General features: G+C 36.4%; 1 protein-coding gene across 3 annotated transcripts in view; it reads right to left on the bottom strand.

Moving 5' to 3' along the window:
- The window catches only part of eIF2Balpha (eukaryotic translation initiation factor 2B subunit alpha), a 108,365-nt gene that overhangs the window by 88,287 nt on the left and 6,381 nt on the right, over positions 1–13,697 (bottom strand). The window contains exon 1 of one of the 3 annotated variants that reach the window (XM_090410006.1): positions 10,747–10,884. The exons of 1 other annotated variant lie outside the window; for it this stretch is intronic. The gene's annotated coding sequence lies outside the window, so the exon portion shown is untranslated. Of the gene's footprint in view, positions 1–4,984; positions 5,004–10,746; positions 10,885–13,697 lie in introns of those variants that run through there. One more of the 3 variants, XM_090410008.1, reaches the window with a different exon arrangement.

Genomic DNA, 13,697 nt, shown 5'->3' with positions numbered 1-13,697 from the left:
AATGGTAAGTTGTATACCACGAGTGAAGAAGAGGACACAATTTGGAGTAAAGTGGATGACAAACAATATTTAACAGGAACTGCATGTGAAAAAGAGGCTATAGAAGAGATATAAGGAGACAGGTGAAAAGAGGATGCATGAAGAACATAAGACACAGGCCAGAAGAGTGAGTAGTGTGGTAAGGAAAGCAAAACTGGAATATGAGAGGAGATTGGCCCTAAGATCCAAAGAAAATCCTAGGGAATTTTTTAGCTATGTGGCCAGTAGGAGGAGAAATGACTGTGGAAGAATGACATTGTGGGATAAAAATGGGAATAGAGTGACTGATGCAGAGGACATAGTGGAATTGTTCAATGAACACTTTATTGGAGTATTTCATCCTAGAGGAGTCAGTTTTAATGCTAGATGGATAGGGCTGGCTCGAGGTTTAGAGGTACAGGAGGAGAGTGTGTTTCAGATACTGAGTACTCTGGATGTCAGTAAAGCTTTCGGACTGGATGGTATTTCACCACGAGTTTTGAGAGAATGTGCCAGGGAACTGACAGTGCCTTTAACCTGGCTTTTCAATGAAAGTCTGGCTTTGGCAAAGGTGCCCAGGGAATGGAAGGAAGGTAAGATAATGCCATTGCATAAGGGTGGTAACAGACTGGAAGTGTCTAATTATAGGCCAGTCTGTGTATCATCAGTAGTTGTTAAGATCTTGGAGAAAGTAGTGAGGGACCGTATACAGCATTGGGCAGATGAGGTAATGTTATCTGTGAGAGTCAACATGGATTTGTGAAAGGGCGCTCTTGTTTAAGTAATATGGTAGCCTTTTATAATACAGTTACAAGAACATTAGATGAGGGAAAGGCATATACTGCAATTTTTTTAGACTTAGCGAAGGCATTTGACAGGGTGCCACATGATAAGCTGATATTTAAATTGCAGCACATGGGTCTGAATGTCAGATTGGTCAACTGGATTCAGGATTGGCTGTCTGATAGGTATCAGAGAGTTGTGTATGGTGGAGCAGTTTCAAGGAGACAGAAGGTTACAAGTGGGGTCCCACAGGGATCAGTACTAGGACTTATATTGTTTAACCTTTATATCAATGACATTGCCAGTGAATTGCAAGGGGATATTCAGTTGTTTGCAGATGATGCGAAGCTGGGAAGGATTATTAGTAATAGTGCAGATGTGGTAGCCCTGCAAGAGGATTTGAATAAGCTAGATAGATGGGCAAATGAATGGGGGTGTTGGTTTAATGCAGCAAAATGTAAGGTCTTGAGGTTTGGGAAACATCGATGGGACACTGCACTGCACTACTCTATGGGAGGAGTTATACTGGAGGAAGTAGGGGAGACAAGAGATCTGGGGTTGATGATTGATAGAAACCTGAAATTTAGGGGACATATTGCAAAGGTGGTGAAGGTAACACAAAGGATTGCTGCAATTATGAGAAGGACACTGACCTGCAGAGATAAGAGGGTGATCATTCCTTTGTATAAGTCTCTGATCAGACCACACTTGGACTATTGTTCTCAGATTTGGTCCCCAGGTTTGAAAGGGATAAATTAACTGTGGAAAGGATACAAAGATGGATGACAAAGATGGTTTCAGGACTGTACAAGGATAGTTATGAGGATCGGCTGAGGGAATGTGGACTGCAGAGTTTGGTGGATAGAAGAAGGAGAAGTGATATGATTGAGACTTTTAAACTGTTGAGAGGTGGTTACGGGTTGACACTGGGGAGTTCTTTCGCTTGGTTGAACAGCGTGAAGGAGTGATGACAAGAGGCCATCCCTTGAAGTTACGAAAGGAAACTGTGAGCAAGAGGATGAAGAGTGGTTTCTTTGCATGGAGGGTGGTTGAGCCGTGGAATGCATTGCCTGATGGAGTGGTGAGGGCGAGAACGGTCAATGAGTTCAAGGAGTGGTATGATAGACTTTATGTTCTTAGGAAGGACCTCCCACGATGAGTCTTTTGACTCTATGGAGGCCTGAATAATAATAATAATAATAATAATATGGATGATAGAAAAAGCATGAATTGATCCAAATATTTTAAGTACATTAATTGTTTAGTACATTAATTGACATTAAGCTAAAGTAATTTTAGGTAGGGAAAAAAAAATGTACTAGTTGAATAGCTAGAAATTTCGCTCTAAACATATTTTGTACTAATTTGAGAGGCCTTAAGAACTTCAGCATCATTTTCAATTTTCTCAGAAAAATCTAAACAATCATCTTTAAAATTGAAATAGATCATTAGTTCACACTTTTTATGAGTGAAATGGAACATATATTTCACTCACCCTCAACTTTGAGTTGATTACACTAAAAATCCTTTCTGAATTTGGCAAAGTCGCAGGCACTGTAAAAACATATGCAATGACCTTGAAAACACACTGGTATTTTCTGAAGATTACACTATTTCTGAAGATTGCAACTGCAAATTCAGAAGAATCAACTGTGGCAATTTATATAACTGATAATTTTGAGTAGAAAGCAGTACACATTCAACTTTTCTAATCGCTCACAAACAGGTCGCATGGTAGCACTCAACAGGACAAAAGGCTACACTAAGTGAATTGTGTTTGAAGGAGGCTATCTTTTGTGAAGCAATAAAGTTGCAAACTTGGATGTCTTGTAATGTTTCAAAGATGATTTCACAGGGAAGAATTATTGGAAAACTTGAAGGCTGCAGAATTATTGCTTTGCCAGAGTTTGGAATCTTACACAGCATTGTATTCAGACTCTGGGCAGCATTTTAAAACCAATGGAATGTGTTCCAGATATTTGCTAAGAAGTCACCCTCACTCTACCATGAAGCATGAAGGCAGATTTTTGGTTATAACAGCAAAACATAATAGGTGCACCACGTCAGGTCTGCTTGCAATCAGCTCCATTCAAGCACAGGTCCCTTGATATCTCAACAAACTGTGGAAAGACATTTGTGACAAGTAGACCTCTAGGGCTGAAGGCCTAGAGATCTACCTGTACTCTGTGTCCCTTTATCCACAACTCATTGTAGATCACATTTTCAGTGTTGTATCCATAAAAAATGAACAAGACACCAGGGTTAATGTACTCTTTACAGATGAGAGTTATTTTAGTCTTTCCTCCAATTCTAGCCGACACTTGATCTGGTATGAAAATGGTACTGCTTACAATCACAAGATGTTCTTGATAGGGATAGATATAGCAGCACTGGGGTCATGGATTCACAAAGCTACAAATGCTGGGAACAGCTACAAATGAAAGATATTGCAACAAAGTTCTTCAACATCATGTTCGATTTTTCCATGGTGTTGTAGGTGAAGAATTCATTCTTATGGATGACAGTGCCACACCACATCATACACGAGCAGTGAAGATACTTCTGAAGACCAAGGATATTAATTGAATCAAGTGGCCAGCACACTTCCCAGATCTCAACCCCATAGAACATGTTTGGGATGCCAAACAAGAAGCATTCTAGTTCGAATTTCCCCTCCAGAAAACATGCTCTGAAGAAGGGAGGAGTGGGACAATTTGCCTCAAGAACTCCTGAATCACTTGGTGCTAAGCATGGTACAACATATGTTGTGAGAGCTGCATCACGGTTCGGTGTGGACATATTCCATACTGAAATGTCTCTCTGCATAGTTTTCTGTAAGCACTGGACATTAATTCCTTAACTTCATCCTTAGGAAATTTGTAACTTTTGCCAAAAACATACTGAAATTTGTACAAAATCTATAACACGTTTTTTGGGTAATATAATTTATTACTATGCTGGCAATAAAATATTGTTCAAATAAAATTATTTGGCTGTAGTCATGAAAAATTTTTCATAAACAGGTAAGAATGTAGTTTGTCCTTAGCCTTTGAACACTGGTGTATTTGCAAGCTTAAAATCATACTTTTCAAAATTAAATGTTATTGACTCAAAGTACTCGAACAAATTTTAAATATTTCAGAGGTTGACACAGTTTCATAATTTGTTTTTAGTACTGAAACAGCATGAGATAGATCATTCAAATCCAACTTGTTTTTTATTAATTTAAAATATTCTGCAATTTCAACAAATGAGTCATAGTTAAAACAATCATGTCTAAAGTTTAATTTGCTGAGTTTCAAAAAAGGGTATTTTCATTAAAATTAAATTTCTTTCCTAAATATTTCAATGCAGAATTTAAAAAAGCTTTGAAATAATTTATTGCTTTGGTTTTAAACTAAATTTCTGAAAATGCCATTGAACTTGATATCCAAAAAATTCTAGATCAAGACAATTCTTCAATACTTTTTTTAAATCATTCATTATATAAAAATATCACTGGTACACATTACATTCTTTTCAAGTTCTTTAATTGCTTTACAATTTATTTTGATTGCATTCTTTGAGAAAAGAAAATATAATTCTATAATTATAGGGACCTCTGCTTAAATTTCAATAATTTCTGACCTCTGGAATGTTGAGTATGAGGAAAGATTGAGAAGATGTAATTTGCAGAGTCTGGTGAACAGGAGGAAGAGGAGAGATATGATAGAGACCTACAAGTTGGTAAGGGGTTTTTATAGGATCGATGCTGGAGAAGTTCTACAGAAAATAGTGGGAGATCGGGGGAGAACTAGAGGTCATACTTGGAAACTGTATAAAGAGGGTGTGAGTAGGGGAATGAGGGGCAGTTTTTTTTCATGCAGAGTTGTGAATGATTAAAATGCCTTGCCTGAAAGTGTGGTGTCTGCAAAGAGTTTGAATGTGTTTAAAACACGGTATGATGAGCTGTGTGTGTGTGATAAAAGGACCTCCCAGATGAGTCTGTGACTCCATGAGGTCTTGGGGTAATAATAATAATAAAATGATAATAATTTAAAAGATTTTAAAAAGTTGTTTGGAACAGTCTTTTGATTTGCTTACAAAAAATAAATGCTCAAAACCTTCCATGAAAGCAAAATTCATTCTATACATGGTTTTAAAGAAAGTCATCTAGATAGTATGTGCCTTAAAATTTCCTTACTCTGTTTCAGCAAATTCATAGAATTCTTTAAGGTTATCCCTTCTTTTAGCTCACACAGAAAAATGATCATATATTTTCGAGACTAACTGGCCGAGTAGTCAGCGTATCCGCTCTTCAGCCAAAAGGTTGCAGGTTCGAATCCCGTCATGGGCATGGCTGTTCGCGATTGTCTGTGAAAATACTAGTGGTGATGATGAGCAGTAGATGCCGTTGGTGTAGATGATGATGGTAGTTGCGGTTCATTGTAGTTGGTGGACTGAGTGGTGGAGACAGAGTTGTAGAGTAGGTGTCCTCCCTCGATGAGTCTTTGGGCTCCCAGAGGTGTTACGTAATAATAGTAATATCAATATGTAAATTACCAAAAGCACATTTAGCTAAATTATGAATAATGTGAACATAACAGTTTGCTTTAATTACTCTTCAATTAATTTCTTAATTTTTATTTCTTATTCTTTGGAATAAGAATTTATTACTCCCAAAATTATAATTTGCATTGTCTGCACTGAAACTAGATACCCTTTGCTAATCCAATCCTAAATTACTCATTGATTTTTTTAAGCACTCAAACATTCCAACTGCACTCTCATCAGCATTTTCAAAAATATTAACTGAATAGTTTCTAAGACCATATTCTCTGTTGAAGTATTGAATTAACAAAGCAAACACTTTGATATTCTTTCTATTATTATTACGTGACACGTCCAAGGACTCATTGAGGGAGGGCACCCACTCCACAACTCTCCATCTCCACCACTCAATCTACCAACTACAGCAAAGTGCAACTACCATTATCATCTCCACCAATGCCATCTACTGCCCACCACTAACTAGTATTTTCACATCTTGTTGGAGGCTTAATGGATTTTTTACAACACTCAAAAAGAATTAAAATAGAATTTAATACTTCCTATATTTCGTCCTAGTCACTAGGACATCTACAGGGATTACAAAAACAATTAATGTAACATGCACACAAATAACCTACAATACTAAGCCCAACCATGTGGGTGACACTAAAGTCCTATCTAGGTGGAGCGCCCTCTAAGGGCGCTAGAATGTAAGGTGGGACCTCTGGATGAGTGTTTCCCAAATCTTCAGAAGCTTAATGCAACCGTATTTATTAAGATTTGGTTGGTTTCTGAAAGCTGCTGCTGCTGCTTCTAAGAAAAATCTCTCATTCTTAAATTTGCTGAGGTGGAGCATGGTGGTTTTCTTCCATGATACCCTGTGGGTGGTGTCCAAAACATGGTCAGCCAAGCCTGAATGGCCATAGTTGTGTTTACAGATGTAAGACTTGTGTTCCTCCAGGTGGATGGATGCTGATCTGCCTGTCTGTCCAAAGTACGCCAGCTTACAGGAACAGGGTACTTTGTAAACTCCAGATAGAGAGAGAGAGGAGGGAGCTGATCTTTCATAGAATGGATAAGGGTAGCAAGTTTGCAGTGGGGCTTATATGCTGTGTGTAGGTTGTACTTTTTCGTAAGGGCGCTCCACCTAGATAGGACTTTAGTGTCACCCATGTGGTTGGGCTTAGTATTGTAAGTTATTTGTGTGCATGTTACATTAATTGTTTTTGTAATCCCCGTAGATGTCCTAGTGACTAGGACGAAATATAGGAAGTATTAAATTCTATTTTAATTCTTTTTGAGTGTTGTAAAAAATTCATTAAGCCTCCAACAAGATGTCCTCACAGCACTTAAGCCCTTACACATGAGTAGTATTTTCAGAGATAATCACAAACATCCATGCCCACGGTGGGATTTGAACCCACAACCTTTTGGCTTGAGAGCGGATGCACTAACCACTCAGTCAACCAGGCTGGCATCATTAGAAGCATCAATCAGTAAACAAAAAAAATAATGGCAGTTCATGATGTTTTAAATCATCCAAAACAATTTGTCAGCTTTGAGGGCCCTACACATGTGGAGTTTGAAGCCTATGCCTGTACAGAAATCTGCCACTGCCATTATGAGGCACAGTCATTGAAAACTGAAAATAAAGGATAAATTGCATCCTTTCTCATTTCAATAAAAGACAAGGACAGTTTGGCTAAAATAAAGGATGTCTGGCAACACTAGGTTCAGGTGACAATATTCTCTCCCTTGCCATGGAAATGGGTTTACACAGACTATCAGTCAGCTAGTGTAGAGACCACCTTTGTGAAGTCTGTCTTTAAGGAAAAAATATAAAACCTCTCCAAAACAACTGCTTTTATGCTATGATCATTTGCATATATTGCTGATAGTGCCACTCATTTGTATACAGTGACCAGACTCAGCATCACTTTTATATAACACACTTCACTTTTGGATGTTTTCCCCACTTAGTTATAACGATTTTTCTCTTTCTTCCTTAATTTAGAGACATCAGTGTATTACTCTCCTATCCATGTCAAAAGCTTATTTTGCATTCTCATTCCTCTAAGTTTGTATAATAACATCCCATGTGGAATCCTATAAAATGTCTTGGCAAAATCCAAAAGCATGGTATATCCATTTCCCTCATTCAACTCTGCAGTCATTCAATTATAAAATATGAACAGACTGCTGAAGCACAACCTATCCTTTACAATGCTATTTACTAACCTTGGTTGCAATACTAATTATGATTGCTCTCCAACAACTTAATGACTACTCCAGAGATGATGATGGTCTATAGTTAGATGCTTCTATCCTAACTCTACCCTTGATAAGGGAATTATCTTAGTGGAAACTCATGAGTGGAAACTCATCAGGTCAAAACAGCGAGCGATTATTTTGGTTTACATTAAACTAAAGTTTTACTTTAACACGACAGTTGTTTCCATAATTTTTATAATGAACACTGACCTATAGTTTGATAGTGCTAATCTAGATTCTACCTTATGCAGTGGCAATATTTTTCTTCCGTTCCACTCTTTTGGGACTGTTTGTCCCTGTTGCCAGAATTCTATTGTTAGCAGAAATCTGACAACAGGAAAACATTTCTTGTGTTTCCAACTCTTTCACACATTCTCCTAATATATGTGGTCATATTCCATCCATTCCCATATAAAGACTCCTCTTCCCACAACAAGTTGTAGTTGGTGGATTGAGTGGTGGAGACAGAGTTGTAGAGTAGGTGCCCTCCCTTGATGAGTCTTTGAACTCCCTGTAGGTGTCACGTAATAATAATAATATAACAAACATTTAAATCAACTGAAGTGTACACGTTTATGGAATAAGGTTACATATAGAACTGGGCTGCAATTTTGACATTCATTATCTATAAAAAATGAACAATGCTAAAATGAAAAACAAATTGCTATGCATAGTAGGTAAATTGGTAGTACTGAAACACACCCACACAGACAATGCCAGATTTCACAGGAATCAAATATGCCATACTTGTGTTACAGTTCAATGAAAAAAAAAATTATTTATTATTTTTTTTTTAAATAGTTGTTTCATGTTGGTTTTGAGAGTACCGTAAAAAACTCTCCAAGTAAATCAATCTGACTTGTATCAATCATACACAAGTTGTTACACAAGTGTGGCATATCAGAAACCTAGGCAATCATTCAGATCCACTTTTGAAGTTAGAGAGAAACATATACAGGATGTGTTTGTAAAAATCCTGAAAAAAAAGTTAAGTGTGAAAGCCATAAGCCAATCATAACAAAATCAGTTGTGTGGTATGTGTTACAAAAACAACTAACATTCATGTCATAGAACCCTTGTGTAAGGCACATTATAACTTCTATAATCAGATGTTCCAGCATTTAAAAAGGGATAATGACTTCACTACCAGAGCTGTCTTGGCAATAAGGACTCATTCCATTTTAGCAAAATGAATAATCAACACAATATTCAGATGTCAGGACTAGGAAAACACATATTTTATGTAAACGTCAGTAAAAACATTGCAAAAAGTTAAACCTTATATGTTATTAGCAAGAAGAATGTTTACTGGTCCTTTTAGTTCACAGAACCAACAATCAAAAGAATGGGTTTTCTAGATGTGCTTTAGCAGCTTATGCCTCAGCTACATCAAGGCTGAAAACATGTTCGAAGGCTGTCATCATTATCAGATAGAGCCACCACATTTTTATAGGGATTTTTATGTTCATCCTGCCAACAAAAGGTTGGCAACCTATAGCACATTTAGTACTGTGGGCTACAGTTCTGTTTCCCTACTTTAAACACGTGCATCTAGCATCCAAGACATAGATGTCAAGTGTTGAAATAGCATGGTAAAGTTATAATGACATACATTTCTTCTATCATGGCCAAATGATTGACTAAATAATCAAGGAATTCCATTCTAGTCTACAAATTATTACATAGAACTTTTTTCAGGCAGCCACATCTCCAATAATCAGGGTGTAGTGGTTTCACATCAAGACAGAAAAATTGTCTATCTATAGGTGAAACTTTACCCAGTGTCCAGACTGTGTTGCACAAGTCACTAATCCCTTCTCAGTCCTCTCAATTTTACCTTGGCAAATATTTTCCTATGGAGCTACATCAAGAATAAAGTGTATCATCCTACCAAACTATAATGAACATGGATTGGTACTGCACTGTAAATAATAGCTTTCTTACTTCCACGTATATAACATACACACATGGGAGAACCTACGCAGATGCTGTATTGTCAACGTAATGCAGGGATAAGACAAAGTGCCTCTGATGCTTGTCAAAACTTATATTTCACTAATTATGTGCAATTCATCTTTCTAGAGCTCTTCATTTGAATGATGCATTATAAGAGTAGACTATAACAGGCAGGCAAGCTAGAATGAACCTTACAACAACCTCTGATAACTCTATACAGATACCCAATTATAATACTGTAATATTATTAGTTATTATTATACAGGTATCTCCAATGAGTCAGAAGCCTCATCACAAGAGACTCCATGCTAACCATTATTCAGATAATACCTATTATACTTTTCCTTAAACTTATTCACTGTCAGGACACTACAACTACCTCTAGCAATCTACTCCAGTCATTCACTATGCTCCAAACAAAACATCTAATCCACACACCCTTATTAATGACACTTACAAAACTTCCAGCCATGACTCCTCGTTCCATCTCTACTTGTCATGTATGCAAAATCTCTTTTGTGTCAATCTTATAGAATCCCTAGAAGTTTCTATCAAACATCAGACTTAAAGGCAAAATAAAAGTGAAGATATAAAAACAAGAAAGAAAAAAGGCATTGGGTATAGGGAAAAAAGATTTTAATTAAAATCGAGATGAAAGCGATATATTGCATGAATGAAAAGTAATAGATGGGCAGAGACAATTACCCAGTGGCATCCATATGAAGGAAGACAAAACGCCTGGATGACCAGAAAGGATGATGGAAGGATGATCTACTGGAGATGGTTAGAGGATGCTGGCATCATGAAGCCTTCAAAAGGGAAAGGTGAACAGATTAGGACCTGCCTATAACCAAAAATGGTTACAAAAAGGGCTCAGAAGATTCTATCATTCCCTTCTTTCAGACTGTCAACTAGGCTTGCAACCCACACACCTTCAATCTATCCTCATAGGAAGGCATTTCAATGTCACCAGCTTGGTCGCTCTTCTCTGGATAAGGATAAGAATTGGGACTGTAAAGGTTAATATCTTAAAATTCATTCATCCCGGCTAACTTTTCGGTAAATCCTAAAATATTCTGACCTAGAGAAACAATTTTAACAAATCGCTAAGAAATCGGGTTTTGTTGATGTGCATATCAACATAACCCGAATTTTATGGAAGATTTCTTTATTGAAAAATCTGTTTACCTCTGTTAAGCTGTGGTTTGAGATAAATGTAAAGAAATGACATTTTTTTTTTTCAATAACATAACAGAATTTAAGACCCAAACAGGCACATTACCACCTGTTATTTCACCCACCATAAGACACGGTATCACAACTGAAAGCACGTTAATACAGAACAGCATGTTAGCCGTGCGCATGCGTTATTACAGCAGAATCTTTCCACGTGAACTAACTGACTTCGTAGCAAAATTTCATGATTTGAAGTTAGAGAGGAAACAAGTAAACATAATTGATAGCTGAGGTACCCATGTCTCACGGAATATTTCTGTGGGTTACGTCAGTAATTTTATTTTAAAGCCTCTTTACAGAAAAACCCCTTTTTATATTATCAGGGTTCATCCCTCTTAGAAGTAATAAATGTTTTAAGGAATCAGTTTTATTAGAATGTCCACTTTGATTAATATTATTGCTTAAATAACTACCTTCGAGAGTAGTGTCACTGTTAATTCTGTGTCTGGTTTGCCTATTTTCTGAGGATAAAAACACGAAGTTTTGGAGAAGATAAAACCTATTATTTCTATATAAAATTAAAAATGTCACTGTCAAAGAGCAGAAGAAACACGAATTAGCATAATCAAACCTTTCACTTGTTGCTATGTCCAATATGGGCGTTATCCAAAGGCTTAGGAAACGACTAGTTGTAAAAACGTGACATGTCCATATTACTGCTGCTTTTGGGATCATCTCCAGATAGTGTTATATCTGGAAGCTAAGCTTTTTCAGATGTTTCATAAATTCTCTTGATATTGCTCCCACAGCTCACATGGTATTTCCAAATTCATTGTATTTAATTTCAATCTCCAAATCTCTTTACTTGGTGAATTGTTAATACCCTTTATGTTCTACTCTGATATATCCTGGCACTACTACCTCAATAAACTACACATGTTGTTCAACTATACTGATGTTACTGATGTCTAGCGTACTGTGTTCCAGATTTCCATATGTTCGAATTTTATATTTTATTGTACTATCATTTAATATTGTGGTTTAAACCAATAAGAATACAATTTATTTGGCTAAATCCCAAATTGCCAGCCCATCCTAGTTCGTTCGGTATCAAGGTAGATACCGAACGAACATGGTGCACCTTCTCATGGTGCACCTAATAGGGTGCACCATGAGAAGATGAGGATTGGACATTATGTCAGAAGCCCTGGTCGGTTCTCCGCATTCCTTTAAAGGCTATGTGGAGGTCTTCTCTCATAGTTATGCAGCTTTGACTCTTAAGCACCCTGTTTGAATTTTAAAGTCCCATAATATGTTCGCATTTTCATTTTCAATAACTTTTTCAATCAGACGTTCCCAAGAAGTTTTGCAAGTTAGGAAACCATATTTCAATACGCATTTGCAACCTCATCATGTCTTGTTTATGATCTATCTGAGTAATCTTGCTGCAATAACTAATCAAATGGTCTACTGTTTCAGCACTAAGTGCTACATATAATGAAATTTCAATAATAATGATGATAACATAGTTTTTTGCTATCTTTTAAAATAACAATCACAGTAATAATTTACAATTATATAGTTCAGAGTTACACAAGTTATATAATATTACATGTAGTTTACTATTTTTTTTTCAAAGTTTGAGAAAGAGTGATTATACAGCAGTATTTACACATGTGCAATTAAAATATTATATTTCCTATTTCTCACAAACATACAAAGTAAACTCATTATTTACATATTTTTTTAATAATAAGAATAATTTATTACATTATTTTTTTCATGTTACATAGTAATTTTATATTAATGATATTATCACATATTAGTATCTTCTTTATTGTTATGAAATTTACTGACTGTTTTGTTACATTTCTGCATTTGATTATAAGGATTATATGTAGATGAGTGAGGCAAGTTAATCCCATCTACTTCAAAGCTTGGCTTAGCTTTTATGAAGAGAGTGGGATTTAGTCTTCACTATTTATGTTGTTGTTACTGTTTATGCATGGGATGTAGGCATTGGATGCTAGTGATTTGTGATGTGTATATTAGTGTATTAACTTTATTGGTATATATTCCAGAGTTCGTTTTTTAATGTTCTGTAGTTATCTATGTATTTTAAATTTCTTGGTAGGTTGTTGAGTTGCGTTGGTATCTGGTATGATCTCACAGAAGAACCGTATGAGTTGTTGAAGGGTGTAGGGATGTAGAGAGTTGTTGTAAGTCGTGTTACACGATATGTGTCTCTGTTGTTTCGATAGGTAATGTTGAAGTAATTCCTTGTTAATGTCATGTAGTGTTTCAGGTTTTTAATGCTCATGATTCTATGTGTTGCCATGTGGTGGTCAGATATTGGTTGTTGCGTGTAAGGTGTCAAAATCACTTTTGACACAATTTTCCTGTGTAATGTTTCTAATTTTGTTAGGTGGCTGTTTGATGTGTTTGCATAGACTGTTACATCGTATCTGAGTAGGGATTTGGAGATAACGTGATATAGGAGTTTTTTTATGTTGTATGGAATAATGTCTTTTACCTTGGAAGAGTTTTGCTACGATGATCCGGAGTTTGGTATGTTGGTATTCTATGTGTTTTGTCCATTTAAGATGGCAATCTATAGAAAGAGTAATGTATTTTGCATGTGTTATAGGTTTGATTTCGGGACATTTGCAGGTACTTTTGTTGTTAATGCAACGGTGTGTGTGACAGTTAGCGATAGCGGTGCGAGGCGCATGATTCTTGGGTTGTGTATTATCAACATCTGTGTTTTGGTGCCGTTGATTAGAATTGCGTTTTGGTGGAAGTATGTTGTGATTTCATTTAGGTCTCGTTGTGCTTTGCAGAGAGCCGTGTTGATGTCTGTGTGGATTGCTAGTAGTGCAGTGTCATCTGCGTGCTGAAATGTTTGACTTCTTATGGCCATGTTATGAATATCATTAATGTATATGTTGAATAGTGTGGGTGAT

The sequence above is a fragment of the Typopeltis vanoorti genome, chromosome 20, assembly GCF_054136105.1.
Source record: "Typopeltis vanoorti isolate ZY-2024b chromosome 20, IOZ_Tvanoo_1.0, whole genome shotgun sequence".
In the NCBI taxonomy this organism is placed as follows: Eukaryota; Metazoa; Arthropoda; class Arachnida; order Uropygi; family Thelyphonidae; genus Typopeltis; species Typopeltis vanoorti.
Note: the sequence above shows the minus strand (reverse complement) of the source record. Positions and strands in the feature narration are given on the sequence as shown.